The sequence below is a fragment of the Macaca thibetana genome, chromosome 9 (assembly GCF_024542745.1).
Source record: "Macaca thibetana thibetana isolate TM-01 chromosome 9, ASM2454274v1, whole genome shotgun sequence".
Lineage (NCBI taxonomy): Eukaryota > Metazoa > Chordata > Mammalia > Primates > Cercopithecidae > Macaca > Macaca thibetana.
The window spans coordinates 99321726-99344734 of NC_065586.1; the positions used below are offsets into that span (position 1 = coordinate 99321726).

The 23009-nt window shown below is 45.8% G+C and overlaps 2 protein-coding genes across 5 annotated transcripts in view; both read right to left on the bottom strand.

The window, feature by feature from the left end:
- ARL3 (ADP ribosylation factor like GTPase 3) overlaps nucleotides 1-7510 on the bottom strand; it is a 537289-nt gene extending 529779 nt beyond the window's left edge. The window contains exon 1 of the mRNA XM_050804209.1: nucleotides 7507-7510. The gene's annotated coding sequence lies outside the window, so the exon portion shown is untranslated. The remainder of the gene's footprint in view (nucleotides 1-7506) is intronic.
- The window catches only part of NT5C2 (5'-nucleotidase, cytosolic II), a 183834-nt gene that overhangs the window by 99492 nt on the left and 61333 nt on the right, over nucleotides 1-23009 (bottom strand). For 2 of the 4 annotated variants that reach the window (XM_050804132.1, XM_050804129.1), the window contains exon 1: nucleotides 20470-20488. The exons of 1 other annotated variant lie outside the window; for it this stretch is intronic. The gene's annotated coding sequence lies outside the window, so the exon portion shown is untranslated. Of the gene's footprint in view, nucleotides 1-7538; nucleotides 7624-20469; nucleotides 20489-23009 lie in introns of those variants that run through there. One more of the 4 variants, XM_050804130.1, reaches the window with a different exon arrangement.

Sequence of the window (23009 nt, forward strand, 5' to 3'; positions counted from 1 at the left end):
GCGCCTGTAGTCCCAGCTACACGGCAGGCTGAGGCAGGAGAATGGCGTAAACCCGGAAGGCGGAGCTTGCAGTGAGCTGAGATCCGGCCACTGCACTCCAGCCGGGGAGACAGAGAAAGACTCCGTCTCAAAAAAAAAAAGAGTACAGATTCTGGAGCCACACTGCCTGGGTTCAAAACCTGGCTCTAACACCAACTAGTTCTATGACTAAGCAAATTATAAGCACTACAGTTCTTCCGTTGCAAAACAATAGTTGGAACAAGAATGCAAGATACTAAGAACAGAGGCTGAGACATGGAAATTGGTCAATAAACTGTTTACAATGCTTGAGTGCAAGATGTTTGAATACTGGAGGCCTCAGCACAATACAGTACTTTATGTTTGGAGGAATGAGTAATAGGCCTCTACTTTTGGAGTCAAAATCTCAGAGTGTCCACTACGTATCAGAGGCTGTAGCAATTTCACACATTTATCACGTCAATTAAAGTATCCTAAATCTAAGGACAGCTATAGCTACAGGTTTGTTTCCTTTCTTCCTGGAAGCTTTCAGACCTACAGAGTATTATTTCAAGATTTATTTCACCAAACCTACTTCAAAAGTAAACGAGTAATTCAAGGCTTAAAAAAATGGCATTGGCCAGGCGTGGCAGCTCACGTCTGTAATCCCAGCACTTTGGGAGGCTGAGGTGGGCGGATCACGAGGTCAGGAGATCGAGACCACCCTGGTTAACACAGTGAAACCCCGTCTCCACTAAAAATACAAAAAATTAGCCGGGCGTGGTGGCAGGCGCCTGCAGTACCAGCTACTTGGGAGGCTGAGGCAGAAGCATGGCGTGAACCCGTGAAGCGGTGTTTGCAGCAAGCCGAGATCATGCCACTGCACTCCAACCTGGGTGACACAGCAAGACTCCATCTCAAAAAAAAAAAAAAAGGCATTTACTGGCCGGGTGCAGTGGCTCATGCCTGTAATCCCAGCACTTTGGGAGGCCGAGGCGGGCGGACAACGAGGTCAGGAGATCGAGACCATCCTGGCTAACACTGTGAAACCCCGTCTCTACTAAAAATACAAAAAATAGCCAGGTGTGGTGGCACACACCTGTAATCCCAGCTACTAGGGAGGCTGAGGCAGGGGAATAGCTTGAACCCAGGAGATGGAGGTTGCAGTGAGCTGAGATGGCACCACTGCACTCCAGCCTGGGTGACAGAGCAAGACTCCGTCTCAAAAAAAAAAAAAAAAAAAAAAAAAAAAAAAAGGCATTTACTGACTTCAGATTTGTGAAAGACTCTAATGTTAGGCCAGGCGCGATGGTTCATGCCTGTAATCCCAACACTTCGGGAGGCTGAGGTGGGCGGATCACCTGAGGTAACGAGTTCAAGACCAGCCTGGCCAACATGGCAAAACCCATCTCTACTAAAAATACAAAAATTAGCTAGGCATGGTGGTGCATACCTGTAATCCCAGCTACTAGGGAGGCTGAGGCAGGAGAATCGCTTGAACCCAGCAGGCGGAAGTTGCAGTGTGCTGAGATTGCAAATCTGCACTCCAGCTTGGGCAACACAGAGACTCCATCTTAAAAAAATTAAAAAGGCCAGGTGTGGTCGCTTACATCTGTAATCTCAGCACTTTGGGAGGCCGAGGCAGGTGGATCACAAGGTCAGGAGTTCAAGAGCAGCCTGGCCAAGATGGTGAAACCCCATCTCTACTAAAAATACAAAAAAAAAAAAATTAGCCGGGTGTGGTGGTGGGCACCTGTAACGCCAGCTACTCAGGAGGCTGAGGCAGAGAATTGCTTGAACCCGGGAGGCAGAGGTTGCAGTGAGCTGAGACTGCGCTACTGCACTTCAGCCTGGGTAACAAAGTGAGAACCCATCTAAAAAAAAAAAAGAAGTTCTAATGTTTACTCTCCAAGCCACAGCTTGGTCTTATTTACACAGCATGATACTGGTTAAATGCTTATTAAAATAACTTAAAATTCTGACAATTTTGATGCAGAATGTTTGAGCTATTTCAATCTGCACACTATTATTCTAGCTGGTTTACTTAGCAGCTCTGAAACAAACTAGATAGAGATACGCAAATGCCTAACTAGATTCTAACATGACTGCTTTAAAAAGTGTACAAAATATTTTTCAAGGATAGTCAAATACATGTACTACTCATCTTTAAAGGCAAATGAGACAAAATAGTGTAGAAAAGCAGAAATCTGTAAAATATTTACACTAAAATGAATTCAAAAATTTCATTTTCTACAATATTCTGACCCAAAATCAGAGTGTAACAAAAGCATGTCCTGTCCTTATGAATTTATAGAGGATAATTTTATGACAGACACAATGGTAGAAAAAGAACATGGAACACAAATACTAAATGATCATATTAAAGATAAACTAGGGCGGGTGCAGTGGCTCACGCCTGTAATCCCAACACTTTGGGAGGCCAAGGCAGGTGGATCATGAGGTCAGGAGTTCAAGACCAGCCTGGCCAACGTACCGAAACCCCATCTCCACTAAAAATACAAAAAAATTAGCCAGGCGTGGTGGCGGGCGCCTGTAATCCCAGCTACTTAGGAGCTGAAGCAGGAGAATCGCTTGAACCCAAGAGGCAGAGTGAGCGGAGATCGTGCCATTGCACTCCAGCCCGGGCGACAGTGCGAGATTCCAAATCAAAATAAATAAAAATGAAGATAAACTGAGCAGAAAAAATAAACACTGTCAATAAACCTAAATGTGAAAAAGCAAAACCATACAATTTATAGAAGAATACAGAGATGAACAGCCTTATGGATCAAAGGTAGGGAAGGCTTTCTTGCATAAAAGACAAAAAAGGCAAACCATTTTGGGATTCACTTTCCCCATCTGTCAAATGAAGGCACTGAACTTGGAAGACTCTCAAGTTTCCTTCCAGATGTAGAAATAGATTTATGGGTCCAGATTCTGTAGAGGTCACAGTGTTTTTTACAATTTTTTACAATCAGTTGCCCACATTTATAAATCAGAAAATTCTGTATAACATATTTGGGCTGGACGCAGTGGCTTATGCCTATAATCCCAGCACTTTGGGAGGCCAAGCTGGGCAGATCACCTGAGGTCAGGAGTTCGAAACCAGCCTGGCCAACATGGTAAAACCCCATCTCTACTGAAAATACAGAACTTAGCCAGGCGTAGAGGTGCATGCCTGTATTCCCAGCATGCCTGTAGTACTCAGGAAGCAGAGGCAGGAGAATTGCTTGAACCTGGGAGGTAGAGGTTGCAGTAAGCTGAGATCAAGCCAGCCTGGGCGACAAAGTGAGACTCCATCTCAGGGAAAAAAAAAGAGTGTGAGATGAAAGAGCCTGCTTGTAGTATCTGCTTGGAAAGAAAAGACTGAAATCTGATGCCTGAAATTTAACGGCTTAAAAAAAAAAAATCAGCAAGCTTGTTGAGTATTAGCACGTTTTCGTTACAGATGCCCAGTGGGATATGTATTTTATAGGCTCCTTGATTTAATGGGGTTTCTTTAATGCTTTATTTTAGGTTCGTCTTAAAATACTGTGAAATATTTCAAACATACAGAAAATAATATAATGATCATTTGATATGTCTACTACGCACCTTCTTTATCAAATTTTAACATTTAAAATTAAGGGCCGGGCACGGTGGCTCACGCCTATAATCCCAACACTTTGGGAGGCCAAGGCGGGCGGATCATGAGGTCAAGAGATTGAGACCATCCTGGCTAACATGGTGAAACCCCATTTCTACTTAAAAAACAAGTTAGCTGGGCGTGGTGGCATATGCCTGTAGTCCCAGCTACTCGGGAGGTTGAGGCAGCAGAATCGCTTGAACCTGGAAGGCGGAGGTTGCAGTGAGCCAAAATCGTGCCACTGCACTCCAGCCTGGCAACAGAGCAAGACTCCATCTCAAACAAAACAAAACAAAACAAAGGTTAAGACTGCCATAATTTTTTTAACTTTTTTCTTTTTTTCTTTTACTGTTTACCGCTTTTTTTTTTTTTTTTTTTTTTTTTTTAAGACACTCGGAGGCTTGCCCAGGCTGAAGAGCAGTGGCAGATCTAGGCTCACTGCAACCTCTAACTCCCAGGTTCAAGCGGTTCTCATGTCTCAGCCTCCCGAATAGCTGAGACTACAGGCACGCGCCACCACGCCCAGCTAATTTTTTATATTTTTAGTAGAGACAGGGTTTCACCATGTTGGCTAGGCTGGTCTCAAACTCCTGACCTCAGGTGATCCACCTGCCTCGACCTCCCAAAGTGCTGACAGGCGTGAGCCATCACACCAGGTCAGTTTACTGCATTAATTTTGTGGCTTTCCTTTTTTTTTTTGAGACGGAGTTTCACTCTTGTCGCCCAGGTTGGAGTGTAGTGGCATAATCTCGGCTCACTGCAACCCCCACCTCCTGGGTTCAAGCAATTCTTCTGCCTCAGCCTCCCGAGTAGCTGGGAGTACAGGCATGCGCTGCCATGCCTGATTAATTTTCGTATTTTTAGTAGAGACAGGGTTTCACCATGTTGGCCAGGCTGGTCTCGAACTCCTGACCTCAAGTGGTCATTCACTCTGCTCTAATTGCAAAGAATCCATGTAGCATACTTGTAAACTGCTTCCCGGAATTTCTCTTTCCAGCTTTATCTCAGACTACTGCTCTACCAAACCCTTTTAGTGAGAACAATCTATTAATCATACCCTCAATACATCCACTTCAGCATCTTCTCCCTACTCTGAAGTGTTACTTTCTGTTTTTCCTGATCCCATCAAGCTACATTAATATTCCTTCACTCTGAGCAAAAAAAATCTAACATTTATAAAGAACTTAATGTGTGCCAGTATCACTTCAATTGAATTATTCTATTTAATCCACATAACCCTGTAAAATTTGTTCTACTTTTCCCTTCTCAAGGTGAGAGAAACTGAGTGAGCTTGTCTAAGGTTAACTGAGTTCCCCGAGGTTGCATGATGTTAAGTAGCAAGCCAGACTACAAAATCCAGGCCCTTAAATAAATGCAATGTCTCCTGGCTGAAAGTATGACTGTCTTTACTGCTCACATGTCACTCAACATACGCCTTGTGATAGTTAGCATTTTGTGTTAGATGTCTAAAAACCTCAAAATATTACATTTATTCAACAAAAATTTACTAAGAGCCTTTGTGCCAGGCATTGTTGACTACTGGGGCACATTAGAGAGCACCTACAAATGAAGAGTAGATGAATTCTCTAGATACATGGACATCCCAGAAATATTGGTAAGTGCAAAATCCCAAATACTACATACGCAGCAACTGTAACTAGATAAAAACCCTTATCTATGTAAGTACTTTAAAAGAGCATAGTCGTGACATGATAAAGTTGTGGGTTTTTGTTTTGGGGGTTTTGTTGTTGTTTACTATTTCATTGAATTAAAGCTTTTGGTAAGAGAATTAAGCAACAGGGCCAGACACAGTGGCTCACGCCTGTAATCCCAGCGCTTGGGAGGCCAAGGCAGGTGGGATCCCCGGAGGCCAGGAGTTCGAGACCAGCTTGACCAACTTGGAGAAACCCCATCTCTACTAAAAATTCAAAATTAGCCAAGTGTGGGGACGCATGCCTGTAATCCCAGCTACTTGGGAGGTTGAGGCAGGAGAATCAAACCCGGGAGGCGGAGGTTGCGATGAGCCAAGATTGCGCCATTGCACTCCAGCCTGGCCAACAAGAGCAAAACTCCGTCTCGGGGGGGAAAAAAAAAGAGAGAGAGAGAAAATTAAGCAATAAAAATACTTAAAACCTGTGTTTTATGTATTCCTCTTTCCCCATAAAACAGCACAAATAGCCTAGAGAAAGATTAATGAGCACCTCTCTGCATCACATTCTATTGTAATCTGGCTTTCTTTAGGAAGACATGATGTCTTCTGGTTAAGGGTGGCAGGTACTATAAGAGAATACTATCTATATAAATCTTCTTACAAACTTCTGGAAACTTGTAGCTGATTGTAAATTTTCATACAATGGCATAAAACCTTTGAACTGAAAGGAATCCTGCAGAACATCTCCTTCAGCGCCCCACCCCACCCCCGCCCCCTCCACCACCTTATTTTACAGATTTGTTGGTTACTAAACCCTAAAACCTTAATTCTGGGTCAATGAGAGTAATGCAGCTACCTATACTGCTGAAATGTAGTGGTTTATACTGCAATGGAAATGCACTTCAGAAATAAAGTCTGTGTATGCTAGTACCAACCCTGCATGTGGAGTTTTTATTTTAATTACTAACCAGCTATGTTTTCTTGAACTTAATCCTCTTTTTTTTTCACTTTCAGCTCACATCTATTTTTTTCTCTTTTCGAACTTAACCCTTTCAGGCCTGGATGTCTTCATTTGGATAAATTCTAACCGTTGTTGAAAAGCCACGTGGTAAATATTTTTGAAACCTAAAGCCTTCTCTACACAATAACACTAAGTTTTCATGGTAAATGACACAGTTTCAATATTCTCCCTTTCACATTAGGCAGCAGTTTGCATCCGTTGCTTTAAGAGGCGAAATGAACAGTCCACAGACACTGGAACTAAGTACAGTTCAATCCTGAAGAACTCATCGGCCCCTGGATCGGCGCGCACACGCCCCCCTGTAATGGTGACGAGTCATTTCGGGGCGCTGTACTTCAGAGCATGACGCCCCTCAAACATCAAGGCCCTAAAGGTGAAGGCCCAGGAAAATGTCGATTGGGACAGCAGCCTCTACCTGCTTTTAGAAGCTGTGGCCTGCCGAAGTCAAACCCCCAAAACGTTCTTCTTACAACTAAGGGTTCAGGCCTCAAATCGGCATCTCGCCCTCTCCGGTTTCAGGGGCCCCGAAAAAAGGAGAGGAATAGGCCGCCACTGAACGGCTCAGCCCCCTGACCAGGAGCTGTCCGGATGTTTTTTGTGGCGCCTTGCAATTCGCTGCGACCTTTCCAGGAAGTGCTGCACACGGGCGTGTGGCAAGCGAGCTGGCCGTTTCTCGCGGTCCTGCTAAAATGCTGTCAACCTGGCGCTCCACCACAGAGGCCCGCCGGCTTCTCGGGAGGCGACCGAGGGAGCTCAAGAGGCGGGGAGGCTGTTACGAGGAGCGAAAGGACGGCCTCAGGGGTGGCCGGGGACAGCCCGGAATCAGCTGGAGGAAGTCAGCAGGACTGAGGAAAGGGCTACTACCCGCATGAGGGAAGGGGGAACGGGCGGAACGCGGCGAACGGCCGCACTCGGAGGCTCAGGCGGGGTCCCAGCAAGCCGGCGGCTGGGAAACAATGGCGCGAGCGTGACGTGGGCCGGAGGCATCGCGGCGGCGCGGAGGAAGGGGCTGCCGTGGGGCGGGGGCCGCACCGAGGGAGTTGGCAGGCGTGCGGCGTCCGCGAACGCGCGGGCGGGGGCTCGGCCTAAGGAGAGGGGCCTGGGGTCCATGGTCCCTGGGGGCCGGAGGCGGGGGCAGGCGGCGGCCGCAACCCTGGGGTCGCGTGCTCGGCGGCGCACCTCCCCACCTAGCTCCCCGCTCGCCCGCTCCTTCCCCGCCCGCCCATGGGTCCCGCCGCACTCACCGGCTCCAGCGCACGGCAACAATCCCAGCGCGCAACTGCCGCAGCAGCCTCGGCGCGCGCCCTCCCCACCTTCGCCGCCCGGCACCGCCCTGCGCCGCCCCGCCGCTCACGCCCGGCCAGGGACCGGCGCGTTGTTCCGTCCCCCAGCTCCGCCGCAGAACTCGGCGAAGTCGACGCTCCCTGACCGCGCTGCGTCGGTCTCTCCCGCGGGTCTGGAGATCTTCAAACGACTGAACACCGGCTTTGCGCTTCTGAGGGTGACGCACGTTGACAACCTTTCCATCTCCTTTAGGTCTCCATCCCTTGGCATTCTGCCTGCGCCCCTCAGCCGGGCCCTGGGCTACCCTCTCCACTGCGTCTCATTCATCTGAAGCTTTTCTTTGGGAGAAGAGGGCATCCTTTTTCCCAGTCACTGAATGTTTTGGTCTAATGGACCTCAAGGACCTTCATGCGTCCACAACCCCATGGCACCCTCGAGTCCCCCTGATGGCTAAAAACACCAGCTTTGAAGTTTGTCAGTACGAGTTAGAGTCCCAGTACCACCACTTAACAAACTGTAACCTCGGGCGAGGTACCTGACCTCCTATACCCGGTGCCCACATTTGTAACACCGGGATAGGAAACAACAGTCTCCACATCAAAGGGTGTTGACGGGATGAAATCATACAATACAGGTGAGGCCTTCAGCAGGGTCCTGGCACACAGTAAGCACTCAATAAGTGTTCACCCCACCACCAGCAACTCAGCGGGAAGACTCCTCAAAAGCAGCCCGCTGTTTCCAGAGGACTGAATTCCTTGGTCCGGGCAGCTATCACCAGTGAGAAAATGTGTCTAAACTTCCACTCTCAGGGTCCAAATTCGATGCCTTGAAGCCACAGAGAACAAACATCTAATCTCTCTTGGGCCTTTGACTTTTCAGATACTTTACTTCTATCACCTCTGCCCAAGGTCTTCTCACTCCACATCAGTGTCTCCAGTTCCTTCCATTGTTCCTCCTCTGCCCTGGTTTTGAGGGTCTTTATCCCTCTCATGCAAATGGTAGATTTGACTGTGATTTCTGGAGAATATGTCACCCAAGACTGAACCAAATGTTTGTGGTATCATCAGAGCAAAGCAGGACTATAGCTTCCTCCTTTTGGGACCTATCGCTTTGCACTCCTGTGATAAAGTTCTTGGCACCCATACTGTTGACTCATATTGGGCTTGCAGTCAACCAAAACCTCCGCGTCTTTTTAGTAAATGCTCCACTGGAGCATTGCTACCCCTTCTTGTGCTTCTTAGCCAACTTCGCTTCGGGTCAGCTGAGGATAGACCTCAGGACCCTCACCTTCTAAATTTCTCAGGATGTGTGGAAAAGAGGAATAGGGGTTGGAAGCTGGTGTAACACAATCTGTAAACCAAGTGCATTTGAAAAAAGTCCAGGGAAGTGGGGCATGATGGCTCATGCCTGTAATCCCATCACTTTGGGAAGTCGAGGTAGGTGGATCATTTGAGGTCAGCAGTTCAAGACCAGCCTGAACAACATGGCAAAACCCCATCTCTACTAAAACAAAGATTAGCTGGGCATGGTGGCGTGCACCTGTAGTCCCAGCTACTCGGGAGGCTGAGGTAGGAGAATCGCTTGAACCCGGGAGGCAGAGGTTGCAGTGAGCCAAGATCACACCACTGAACTCCAGCCTGGGCGACAGAGGGAGACTCCATCTCAAAAATAAAAGAAGAAAAGAAAAGAAAAAAGGCCAGGGTTTGTGTCTAAAGACCATGGTACTGAGAGAAAAACAAATATACAGACACATACAAATGAATGTGATCACAACTGGGAAAAAAAAACTGCGCACACAAAAGACTACAGGGAAATATGTAATTGATTATGTTGTTTTCTCTCAGTGATAAGATGGAGTGATTTCTTCTTTGTACTTTTGTATTAATTTCTTAGGGTGTTTGTATTACTTTTATAATCAAGAACTTTGTTTTAAAAAATAAATCAGAAAAAAAGAATTTAAAAATCAGAGACATGGAATAACTGGAAAAAAAAACTGAAAACAAAGTTAAAAGATAACAGAATAAGGGGGAAATTATTTGCAATATGCAAAAGACAAAGGATTTGTCTCTAAAGGATTCTTAACAGATCAATAAGAAAAAGAATGAATATGTAATCTCAGCACTTTGGGAGGCCAAGGCTGGCATATCATGAGGTCAGGAGTTCGAGACTAGTCTGAACAACATGGCGAAACCCCGTCTCTACTAAAAATACAAAAATTAGCCAGGTGTGGTGGCATGCGCCTGTAATCTCAGCTACTCAGGAGGCTGAGGCAGGAGAATCGCTTGAACCTAGGAGGCAGAGGTTGCAGTGAGCCGAGATTGCACCACTGCACTCCAGCCTGGGTGACGGAGTGAAACTCTGCCTCAAAAAAAAAAAAAGAGAGAAAATTTAGAATCAGCTAAATTGCCTACCAACAGAGGAATGGCTAACTAAAATGTAGAATATTTATATAATAAAATTCTATAGAGAATTTAAATGAAGCATGGGCAACACAGTGAGACCTCAACTCTACAAAAAGTTTTTAAAAATCAGCTGGGCCATGGCCGGGCGCGGTGGCTCAAGCCTGTAATCCCAGCACTTTGGGAGGCCGAGACGGGTGGATCACGAGGTCAGGAGATCGAGACCATCCTGGATAACACGGTGAAACCCCGTCTCTACTAAGAAATACAAAAAACTAGCCGGGCGAGGTGGCGGGTGCCTGTAGTCCCAGCTACTCGGGAGGCTGAGGCCGGAGAATGGCGTGAACCCGGGAGGCGGAGCTTGCAGTGAGCTGAGATCCGGCCACTGCACTCCAGCCTGGGCGACAGAGCGAGACTCCGTCTCAAAAAAAAAAAAAATAAAAAAAAAATAAAAATAAATAAAAAAAATAAAAATCAGCTGGGCCTGGTGGCTCCAGCGTGTAGTTGCAACTGCTACTCAGGAGGCTGAGGTGGGAGGATCACTTGAGCCTGGGAGGTCAAGGCTGCAGTAAGCTGTGATTGTGCCACTGCACTCAAGCCTGGGTGACAGAGAAAGACCCTGTCTCAAAAAATAATAATAATAAATAAATAAAAGAATTGACTTTGATCTGCATTTATCAACATGGATATATCTCAGAGTCATATTTTGGAATAAAAATAGCAAGTTGCAAAATTATATATCTATATCTATCCATTATATATAGATAGATGGATAGTATCAATATTTAAAAAATTATTCCCCCAATGCAAAACTTCAGTTAATCATGAAAAAACATCAAATAAACCCAAATTGAGGGAATATTCTACAAAACACCTGACGTGTAATCTTCAAAAGTGTCAAGGTCATGAAAGCCAAGGAAAGACTGAGAAACTGTCAAAGATTATCCTATTCACAGATAGGAGACTAAAGAGATCTGATAACTAAACGCAATGTGGTATCCTGGAACACAAAAAGGACATTAGTGAAAAAACTGGTGAAACTGGAATAAGGTCTGTAGTTTTGTTATTAGTATTGTGCCAGTGTTAATTTCTTAGTTTTGAACCAGGATTACACAAATTGTTAACATTAAGAGAAGCTGGGTGAAGAGTATGTTGAAACTTTCTATACTAGCTCTGCAACTCCTCTGTAAATCTAAAATTATTTCAAAATAAAAAGCTAGAACAGAACACACATAAATAATACCATTATTCCCTATTAGCATACATTAGGTTTATGAAAGATTTTTAAAACAGGTCTGTAAAGCTACATTCCCAAAATATATCAGAAGTTATCTCTAAGCTAGGGATAAAGGACCATTATTTTATTGAGAGAATGTTCAAAGGGAGTATTAGCTTTCGTTTTAATGTTTTGGAAGATAAATGTAATTATGCATTGCTTTTGTAACAAAAAATTAATTCTTTTAAATGCAAAAGAATAGAACAATTTGGCCTCATGACTTTCAAGGGTAAGACAAGCCATGCCAACTCATGAAACAACCTTCTAACAGAGGGCTGGGAGGCTGAGGAACCATAAAGAGCTTGCTTGAGGTCTCTAAGTTGACATGAGCTGAAGAACCTGGGCACTGCTTGGCAAAAGAGGCCACCCCACTGTGGCCTTGGATGGTCTCTCATCAACTTCCTGCCCAGGCACTCATGTGACTCTCCTATCCACTCTGATCGACACTGTTTTCCCCAGAATACCAGAAACTCTGAGTCACCCAGAATAGGAGCAGCATTCACAAGCCACTCAACAGTTTTTCTGCTTCTTGGTAGAAGCTCTCCTCAAAACTATGCATTGAGTGCCTACTATGTGCCTAACACTGATGGATACAGACATGAGTTTCTGCCCTCATGGAGACTGCTGACTACTTGGAAGATGAACTCTAAATAAACAAAAAGTTGCTTTACTACAATTTTGATAAGTGCTATGCAGGAAAAGTAAAAGATGCCATGAGGGAGAACAAAATAGAGTCTAGAGTTAGGATCGGGTGAGGGTTGGGAAATAGTTCCCTGAGGAAATGACATCTCAGCTGAGATCTGAAGGATGAGTAGGATTCAGGTGAAAAAGTGAGAGGAGGGCCGGGTGCAGTGGCTCATATCTGTAATCCCAGCACTTTGGGAGGCTGAGACAGGAGGATCACTTGAGCTCAGGAGTTTAAGACCAGCCTGGACAACATAGCAAGACCCCATCTTTAAAAAAAATTTTTTTTTAAATTAACCCGGCATGGTGGCACACACCTATAATCCTAGCTACTTGGGAGGCTGAGGCAGGAGGATCACTAGAGCCCAGGAGTTTGAGGTTTCAGTGAGCTATGATTGGACCACTGCCCTCCTGCCTGAGTGACAGAATAACACCCTTTTTCAAAAAAAGAAAGAAAGAGAGAGAGAGAGAGGGATAAAGAGAAGGAGAGAAGGGAGGGAAGGAAGGAAGGCAGAGAGGGAGGGAGGGAGGGAGGGAGAGAGAGAAAGAAAAAGGAAGGAAGTAAGGAAGGAGGGAGGGAGGGAGGGAAGGAAGGAAGAAAGGCAGGCAGCCAGGCAAAAATGAGGGCGAATTTGTTTGCAAGAGTGAAAGAGAAAACAGCCGGTGCCAGAGATGAGTCTTGTGCATCTGAGGAACAACCCAAGCCTAAAGAGAAAGGGAGAAAGTGGCAAAAAATAGCCCTGGAGGGAGGCAAGGTCAAACCTGGCAGGGCACTGCAGACCATGTTAATGAACAGGAGCCCCAACCTTAAGTGTAATGGAGAGTAACTGAAGGGCATCAAGCAGAGTGGCAGGGATCAGATTCGCCGTTTAAATGTAATCAACAACTAACTGCCTCACATAGTCATGAAAATTAATTCGTTTGAATCTAGCAAAAATCTCTCAGGTGCCTGTTGGAAACTTCCACTGGGTGTTTACAAAGTGAGAGAGACAAGATCTGCAACCTTTATCACAATTATTTTATTTGTTGAATATCTACCAGATGGTAGACACTGGAGATTCAAATTGATCCCCCACCCACACCTTGTTCCAGAGTTGCTGAACATTTCTTAAGGAAATCGGACACTTGGGCAAAAAATGAAGGCAGGTCATTGTAAGCCTCATGCCAGATTAGTGACCACAAAGATCTTCAGAGTTTCAGGAGAGATGGATTCTCAAGGATATAGGAGAGTCAGAATCAAATACATACACTTCATATCCACAGATATAATATTTTAATGGAAAATAACACGCGTTGGCAAGGATATGGAGAAATTTGAACGCTCGTGCATTGTTGGTCATTCCTCGAAAAAATTAAACTAATGACTCAGCAATTCTGCTACTAAGTAGATACCCAAAATAATTAAAAATAGGGACTCAAACAGATACTTGTACACAAATATTCGTATCACCATTTTCACAATACCCAAAAGATAGAAATAACCCAAGTGTCCATCAACACATGAATGGATAAATAAGACATTGTATATACATACAATGGAATATTATTTGGCCATAAAGAGGAATGAAGTTTTGGGCTTTGGCACTGTGGCTCATGCCTATAATCGCAGCACTTTGGGAGGCGGAGGCAGGTGGATCACTTGCGGCCAGGAGTTTGAGACAAGCCTGGCCAATATGGCAAAACCCCATCTCTACTAAAAATACAAAAATTAGCTGGGTTCATACAGTAATCCCAGCTACTAGGGAGGCTGAGGCACAAGAATGGCTTAAATTCGGGAGGTGGAGGTGGCAGTGAGCTGAGATCATGCCACTGCACTCCTGCCTGGGTGATAGAGCAAGATTCTGTCTCAGAAATAAATGAATGAATGAATGAAGTTTTGATACGTGCTACAACTTGGATGAACCTTGAAAACATTATGCAGCCAGGTGTGATGGCTCACACCTGTAATCCCAGCACTTTGGGAGGCTGAGGCAGGTGGATCACTTGAGGTCAGGAGTTCGAGACCAGCCTGACCAACATGGCGAAACCTCATCTCTGCTAAAAATACAAAAATTAGCTGGACCTGGAGGGACATGCTTGTAATCCCAGCCACTTGGAAGGCTGAGGCAGGGTGACCACTTGAATCCAGGAGACAGAGGTTGCAGTGAGCTGAGATTGTGCCACTGCACTCCAGCCTGGAGGACAGAGAGAAACTCTGTCTCAAAAAAGAAAAAGAAAAAAAAATGCTAAGAGAAATAAGCCAGATACAATGGGACAAATATTATATGATTCCACTTATATGAAACAGCTAGAATCCCTCAAATACACAGAGACAGAAAGCAGATCAGCAGTCACCAGGGATTGGGGGAAGAAAGGAGTGGAGAATTATTGCTTAATGGTGACAGTGTTTCTGTTTGGGGTGATGAAAACATTTTGGACACAGACAGTGGTGAGGGTTGCACCTCATTGTGAATGTAACGCCACTGAATAGTACTCTTAAAAATGGTTAAAACGGCCTAGTTTATGTTATATATATTTTACCACAGTAAAAAAAAATAAATAAATAAATTATAACTTTCCAAAAAGGAATCAAATATATAAATAGCACTGTTTACTCCATGTTCACCTGACTTCTTCCAAATTTCCATTTTCCAGTTCATAGAACACCCCAGGTTTCCTTGTCCCTACATTAAACTGTTTCTCTACCTGAAAGCCTCTTTTCACCTTTCTAACTTGTATTCATCCTGAAGGCCTTAACTCAAATGTTTCTCAGAGGCATTCCCTAACCCCCAACCCAATCTACCTGAAATCCCCTCCGGTTATTTTCTTTCGTGCTGCCCTCTACCTTCCGTTCCCTTCTCTAACTTACCACAGTTGCAATGAAAGAAATATTTGTGTGATATGTTATCTGCCTGCGCAATATTGCCTGTAAGCTCCAAGAGGGCAGGGACAGTCTGTCTTGTTCACTGAGAGGGAGACAGAACTTAGCCCAGGGTCTGACACACTGGGGATTCCCTATATATTTTTTAATAAATTAATTAGTAACTAAATGACTGCGTGATGGGATTGGGAGTAGAATTTACTTTAATGCCTTTTACGGTGCTGTAAATTGGATTAAATTATTTAAACAAAAGAAGGGGCCGGGCACAGTGGTTTACACCTGTAATCCCAGCACTTTGGGAGGCCAAGGTGGGCAGATCACAAGGTTAGGAGTTCAAGACCAGCCTGGCCAACATAGTGAAACCCCATCTCTACTAAAAATACAAAAAATTAGCCAGTGTGGTGGCAGATGCTGTAATCCCAGACACTAAGGAGCCTGAGGCAGGAGAATTGCTTGAACCCAGGAGGCGGAGGTTGCAGTGAGCGGAGATGGCCACATTGCACTCCAGCCCGAGCGACAGTGAGAGACCCCATCTCAAAAAAAAAAAAAGAGGAAGCAAACCAGGGCTCTCATTCGTGGAGAAAAGAGTGATCAGACTGCTACTGTGTCTATACAGAAAGAAGTAGACATAAGAGACTCCATTTTGTTCTGTATTTGAGATGCTGTTAATCTGTGACCCTACCCCCAACCTTGTCCTTGAAAGAGACATGTGCTGTGGTGACTCAAAGTTTAAAGGATTTTGGGCTGTGCAGGGTGTGCTTTGTTAATTTTGAGACGGAGTCTCGCTCTTGTCGCCCAGGCTGGAGTGCAGTGGCGCGATCTCGGCTCACTGCAAGCTCCGCCTCCCGGGTTTATGCCATTCTCCTGCCTCAGCCTCCTGAGTAGCTGGGACTACAGGCGCCCGCCACCTCGCCCGGCTAGTTTTTTGTATTTTTTTAGTAGAGACGGGGTTTCATTGTGTTCGCCAGGATGGTCTCGTTCTCCTGACCTCATGATCCGCCCGTCTCGGCCTCCCAAAGTGCTGGGATTACAGGCTTGAGCCACCGCGCCCAGCCATCACCATTCTCTTAATCTCAAGTACCCAGGGACACGTACGCTGCCAAAGGTCACAGGAACCTCTGCCTAGGAAAGCTAGATATTGTCCAAGGTTTCTCCCCATGTGATAGTCTGAAATATGGCCTCGTGGGAAGGGAAAGACCTGATCGTCCCCTAGCCTGACACCTGTGAAGGGTCTGTGCTGAGGAGGACTAGTATAAGAGGAAAGAAGGCCTCTTGGCAGTTGAGATAGAGAAAAGCATCTGTTTCCTGCCCATCCCTGGGCAATGGAAGATCTCGGTGTAAAACTCGATTGTCTGTTCTGTTTACTGAGAAAGGAGAAAACCACCTTAGGGCGAAAGGTGGGACTTGCTAGCGCAATGCTGCTCTAGATGCACAAAAAAGATTTATGGAGATGTTTGCATATGCATATCAAGGCACAGCACTTTCCCTTAAACTTCTGTCACAGAGATCTTTATTCATATGTCTTACTGCTGACCTTCTCCCTACGAGGATCCTATTATCCTGCCACTTCCCTTTTTCTAAGATGGTAAAGATAATGGTCAATAAATACTGAGGGAACTTAGAGACCGGTGCCGGCGTGGGTCCTCTGTATGCTGAGCGCTGGTCCGCTGGGCCCACTTTTTCCTTCTCTATACTTTGTCTCTGTGTCTCATTTCTTTTTTTTTTTTTTTTTTTTTTTTTGAGACAGAGTCTCGCTCTGCCGCCCAGGCTGGAGTGCAGTGGCGTGATCTTGGCTCACTGCAAGCTCCGCCTCCCGGGTTCACGCCATTCTCCTGCCTCAGCCTCCCGAGTAGCTGGGACTACAGGCGCCCGCCACCTCGCCCGGCTAGTTTTTTTGTATTTTTTAGTAGAGACGGGGTTTCACTGTGTCAGCCAGGATGGTCTCGATCTCCTGACCTCGTGATCCGCCCGTCTCGGCCTCCCAAAGTGCTGGGATTACAGGCTTGAGCCACCGCGCCCGGCCAATCTGTGTCTCATTTCTTTTCTCAAGTCTCTCGTTCCACCTAACGAGAAACACCCACAGGTGTGGAGAGGCAGGCCACCCCTTCACTCATTTTTTTTTGTCGTTATTGAGATGGAGTCTCGCTCTGTCGCCCAGGCTGGAGTGCAGTGGCACAATCTTGGCTCACTGCAACCTCCACCTCCTGGGTTCAAGCAGTTCTCCCACCTCAGCCTCCCAAGTAGCTGAGACTACAGGCACACACTACCACGTGTGGCTAATTTTTGTATTTTTAGAAGAGACAGGGTTTCACTATGTTGGCCAGGCTGGTCTCGAACTCCTGACATCAAGTGATTCACCCACCTCAGCCTCCCAAAGTACTGGGATTACAGGTGTGAGCCACCAAGCCCGGCCAGCTCTCATTCTTACATTCCTGCCTCTACCCTGTAAAGCTGCAGCCCTCTCTTATAGCAGGAACCTGAGCGAATCACTAGTACAGTTTGTTTCCAGGTAGATCTAAAATATCAACAACCATTCCAACCTTAGTCTCTAAATATCCATCTAAATAAGTGATAAGTTGCTGCACTTAAAATGAAACACCTCTTCCCTGTGCAACCAGAACCCATATTCCTCCTCCAGAGCAGTTCAGCCCACCTGAGCATTTCACATATTTGGGGTTAGCAGCGCTTATATTAGAACTAAAGCCTCAGGCTGGGCGCGGTAGCTCACACCTGTAATCCCAGCACTTTGGGAGGCCAAGGTGGGTGGATCACTTAAGGTCAGGAGTTCAAGATCAGCCTGGCTAACATGGTGAAACCCCATCTCTACTAAAAACACAAAAATTAAGTGGGCATGGTAGAATGCTCCTGTAGTCCCAGCTACTCAGGAGGCTGAGGCAGGAGAATCGCTTGAACCCAGGAGACGGGCACTGCAGTAAACTGAGATCATGAGATCGTGCCACTGTACTCTCGCCTGGGCAATAGAGCAAATGAGACTCTGTCTCAAAACAAACAAGCAAAACAAAATAAAACAAAACCAAAAAAACACCAAAGCCTTAGGTAAACTCATGTCAAGAGTGAAAAAGTGGCCGGGCGCGGTGGCTCAAGCCTGTAATCCCAGCACTTTGGGAGGCCGAGACGGGCGGATCACGAGGTCAGGAGATCGAGAGCATCCTGGCTAATATGGTGAAACCCCGTCTCTACTAAAAATACAAAAAATTAGCCGGGCGAGGTGGCGGACGCCTGTAGTCCCAGCTACTCGGGAGGCTGAGGCAGGAGAATGGCGTGAACCCGGGAGGCGGAGCCTGCAGTGAGCTGAGATCCAGCCACTGCACTCCAGCCTGGGCGACAGAGCGAGACTCCGTCTCAAAAAAAAAAAAGAGTGAAAAAGTACATTTACTTGTCTATTCGAAAAGCCAATTCTTCTGGTATGTACAGGTAAGTTTCTACTATTTGTCAGTGAGAGCATTTCCTAATTGATTTAATTTTCTCATCTTGGCATTCCACATCTACCTCAGTAAACAATTTTCTATGCTAACAAGAAGCTAAACAAACATATAATTATTTTTGAGATAAGAAATGCAAATAAAAGCTGATCTAATGAATTTGTTTTCTGGATGTGGACACTTGTGGAAACTGAAAAACGTGACAACTCAGAAAGAAGACAGTTTGCCCACAACAGCTTTTACATAAACACATTTTAGCCCACATACCACTGATTCTCTCAGCCCCACAAGCCATTGTCTTCTCTCTGCTTTTACTTTTTTACATTTTACATATGTTTCATGAACTGCTGGGCACGGTGGCTCAAGCCTGTAATCCCAGCACTTAGGGAGGCCAAGGCGGGTGGATCACCTGAGGTCAGGAGTTCAAGACTAGCCTGGCCAACATGGTGAAACCCCGTCTCTACTAAAAATACAAGGATTAGCTGGGCTTGGTGGCAGATGCCTGTAATTTCAGCTACTCAGGAGGCTGAGGCAGGAGAATCACTTGAACCTGGGAGGCGGAGGTTGCAGTGAGCCAAGATTGTGCCATTGCACTCCAGCCTGGGCAACAAGAGCAAAACAAAACCCTGTCTAAAAAAAAAAAAAAAAATTGCATGAACCAGAGAGTGCAAGGCAAACCAGCGACCACAGACATTGGGAAACTTTTGATCACAAGTAACAGGAAACCCAGTCAAAATGGCTTAAATAATAAGGAAGTTCAGAGGTATGGTACGCTCTGGGGTAAATATTCAGTAGTCAATATTGCCGTTAAGAACCAAGTTTCAGCCAGGAGCAGTGGCTCATGCCTGTAATCTGAACACTTTGAGAGGCCGAGGTGGACAGATGGCTTGAGCTCAGGAGTTCGAGACCAGCCTGGGCAACATGGCAAAACTCTGTCTCTACAAAAAATGTTTAAAATTAAGTGGACATAGTCATGTGTGCCTGTAGTCCCAGCTACTCAGGAGGCTAAAATGGAAGGATCACTTGAGCCTGGGAGGTAGAGGCTGCAGTGAGAGGAGAATATGCCCACCACACTCCAGCCTGGGTGGCAGAATGACACCCTTATCTCAAAAAAAAAAAAAAAAAAAAAGACCAAGTTTTGTCTCTGTGCCCTGTAGCCCTGAAAGTTTGCTTCATCTTACAATGTGTAGGATGGCTTCAAGTTTCCTCCCTCATGTCAACAAAGCACAGACACCTCTCCTCCACAACAGTCCTTCCTTTCAACCTAATTGGAATTAATTAAGAAACATGCAGACCTCTCAGACTAAAAGTCATTGCCAAGGAAGGATCATACACCGACAAATTAGATATTGTCCCTGGGGCTGGAGATGGAAAGGATACTTAAGCAAAACTGCAATTTTTCATAGGGAGAAGGGGTGGAGAGTAGATGTAAGTAGGCAGCCAAGAGTATCCACTACAACTAGCAAAACTGAATATGCCCAAGCCTTGGGTTAAGAGTAGTACTAGAGAAATAGAAAAACCACACATTGGATGTCACACATCCACTGATCTACTGGTTCTTAAACTTTTTTTTTTTTTTTTTTGAGACAGGGTCTGGCTCTGTTGCCCAGACTGGAGTGCAGTGGCACAATCTCAGCTCACTGCAACTTCCGCCTCCTGGACTCAAGCCATCCTCCCACCTCAGCCTCCCAAGTAACTGGGACTACAGGTGCATGCCACCACACCCAGCTAATTTTGATATTTTTTGTAGAGAGAGGGTTTTGCTATGTTGGCCAGCATGGTCTCTAACTCCTGAGCCAAGTGATCTCCCCGCCTTGGCCTCCCAAAGTGCTGGGATTACAGGCATCAGCCACCGCACTAGGCCTGCTCTACTGGTTTTTTTTTTTTTTTTTTTTTTTTTTTTTTTTTTGAGACAGAGTCTCGCTCTGTCCCCCAGGCTGGAGAGCAGTGGCGCAATCTGGGCTCACTGCAAGCTCCGCCTCCCGAGTTCACGCCATTCTCCTGCCTCAGCCTCCCAAGTAGCTGGGGACTACAGGCGCCCACCACCTCGCCCGGCTAGTTTTTTGTATTCTTTTTAGTAGACGAGGTTTCACTCTGTTAGCCAGGATGGTCTCGATCTCCTGACCTCGTGATCCGCCCGTCTCGGCCTCCCAAAGTGCTGGGATTACAGGCTTGAGCCACCGCGCCCGGCCGCTCTACTGGTTCTTAACCCCACGAGGGTTAACTCACCATTAGCGACTGGCTCATGACAGCAGTGATTCTCAGAAACATCAGGAAGCCTATATTCTTGGTGGTGTTCTTTATGTCCTGAGTGTCTCCTTGCAAGAGAGAGAATGGTATGTCTCAGTGATGTAAAGAACCTAGTCCTGCACCTTAGCCATCCTCTCTAGTCCTGGTTCATGCTGTCCCCTTCTTGGATCCCACCCTGGTCCTTCACAGTGATCTTGAGCTGAATTTCCCAATTTGGGAAATTTACCTTGGGAGTCTCAGAGTACATTTTGGTATGACATCTCTATGAGATATTAATAGATGTTACTTAGAAAAAAAGTTCCAGGCCAGGCACTGTGGCTCTCACCTGTAAACCCAGCCGTTTGGAAGGCTGAGGCAGGAGTATTGCTTGAGCCCAGAAGTTGAAGACCAGCCTGGGCAACATAGGTAGATCACATATCCACAAAAAAAATTTTTTTAAGTTAGCTGACAGCTGGGCATGGTGGCTCATGCCTTTAATGCCAGCACTTTGGGAGGCTGAGGAGGGCTGATCAGGAGGTCAATAGATCGAGACCATCCTGGCCAACACTGTGAAACCCTGTCTCTACTAAAAACACAAAAACTAGCTGAGTGTGGTGGTGCACACCTGTAGTCCCAGCTACTCAGGAGGCTGAGGCAGGAGAATTGCTTGAACCTGGGAGGCAGAGGTAGCAGCGAGCCAAAATCACACCACTGCACTCCAGCCTGGTGACAGAGCAAGACTCCATCTCAAAAAAAAAAAAAAAAAAAAAAAAAAAGTTAGCCAGCTGTGATGGCTTATAGCTGTAGTCCCAGCTACTCAGGAGGCTGAAGTGGGAGGCTCGCTTGAGTCCAGGAGGTCAAGGCTGCAGTGAGCCATGATTAAGCCACTGCACTCCAGCCTGGGTGACAGAGTGAGACCTGTCTCAATTGAAAAAAGAAAAGAAAAAAAGAAAGAAAAAAGTTCCATGCTTGTTGAAATCTTGAAAGACCTATTTAAACACTTAGCTCTGAAAAAACTTGGGCATTTATCAGTATAAATTCCTAGTTCAGCACATTCACTGTGTCTTTTAAAGATTGTAAGGCCTTTGTAAACAAGAAAATGGCTCTGGTGAGATGAGTTTATATAGGGATTTGTAACAGGGACGCACTGTATTTTTTTAATCAGTGGTTCTCAAATTTCATCAGGCATAGCTGCCTGGGGAATTTTCTAAAAGGCAGATTCCATACCCTATATCAATCTTAGCAATCACGAATCTCTGACCTGGGGTCCTAGGAATTCAAAATTTAAACAAATTCCTAAGTAATTCTGATGCAAGTAGTCCCTCTGTTCTCTGAAAATGTTAACTATCTGCCTCACCCCTGCTTGTGACAGCAATCAATGTTGCCATGGTAGCAGCCAATCTGAGACACCCCCTGCTGCCTGCTGCCCAGGCAACATTGAGTTCAGGGGTCTCTTTCTTGTTTGCTAGCCCAAAGGGCCACCTTGAAAAATAATCTTCTGAGTACTATAAAAACTATACAATTGACCCAAAGAAACTGACTCACTGTTGCAGGATCAGGGATTATAAATCCCTATGTCACCTCATTTTCAGAGTATTAGTCTCTTCAGCACCTTTTGTGGCTCCAATTCAGATGTCTGATGCTAGGCGTCAATGTCTGTATTTCATTGGCATGAATAGGGTGCAGTCCCTGAAACTCGGACAGTTTTCCAAGCCTACCATGATCTAGGTGTCAGGCCTCTGAGCCCAAGCTAAGCCATCATATCCCCTGTGACCTGCACGCATACATCCAGATGGCCTGAAGCAAGTGAAGAATCACAAAACAAGTGAAAATGGACAATTCCTGCCTTAACTGATGACATTCCACCATTGTGATTTGTTCCTGCCCCACCTTAACTGAGTGATTAACCTTGTGAATTTCCTTCTCCTGGCTCAGAAGCTCCCCCACTGAGTACTTTGTGACCCCTGTCCCTGACTGCAAGAGAAAAACCCCCTTTGACTGTAATTTTCCACTACCCACCTAAATCTTATAAAATTGCCCCACCCCATCTTCCTTGCTGACTCCTTTTTCGGACTCAGCCCGCCTGTACCTAGGTGAAATAAACAGCTTTATTGCTCATACAAAGCCTCTTTGGTGGTCTCTTCAAATGCATGTGCGTGACATTTGGTGCTGTGACTCGGATCAGGGGACCTCTGTTGGGAGATAAATCCCCTGTCCTGCTCTTTGCTCTGTGAGAAAGATCCATCTATGACCTCGGATCCTCAGACCAACCAGCCCAAGGAACATCTCACCAATTTTAAATCAGGTAAGCTGCCTCTTTTTACTCTCTTCTCCAACCTCTCTCACTATCCCTCAGCCTCTTTCTCCTTTCAATTTTGGTGCCACCCTTCAATCTCTCCCTTCTCTTAATTTCAGTTCCTTTCCTTTTCCAGTAGAGACAGAGGAGATGTGTTTTATCCATGAACCCAAAACTCTGGCGCTGGTCATGGACTTGGGAAGACAGTCTTCCTTCAGTGTTTAATCACTGTGGGGACAATTAC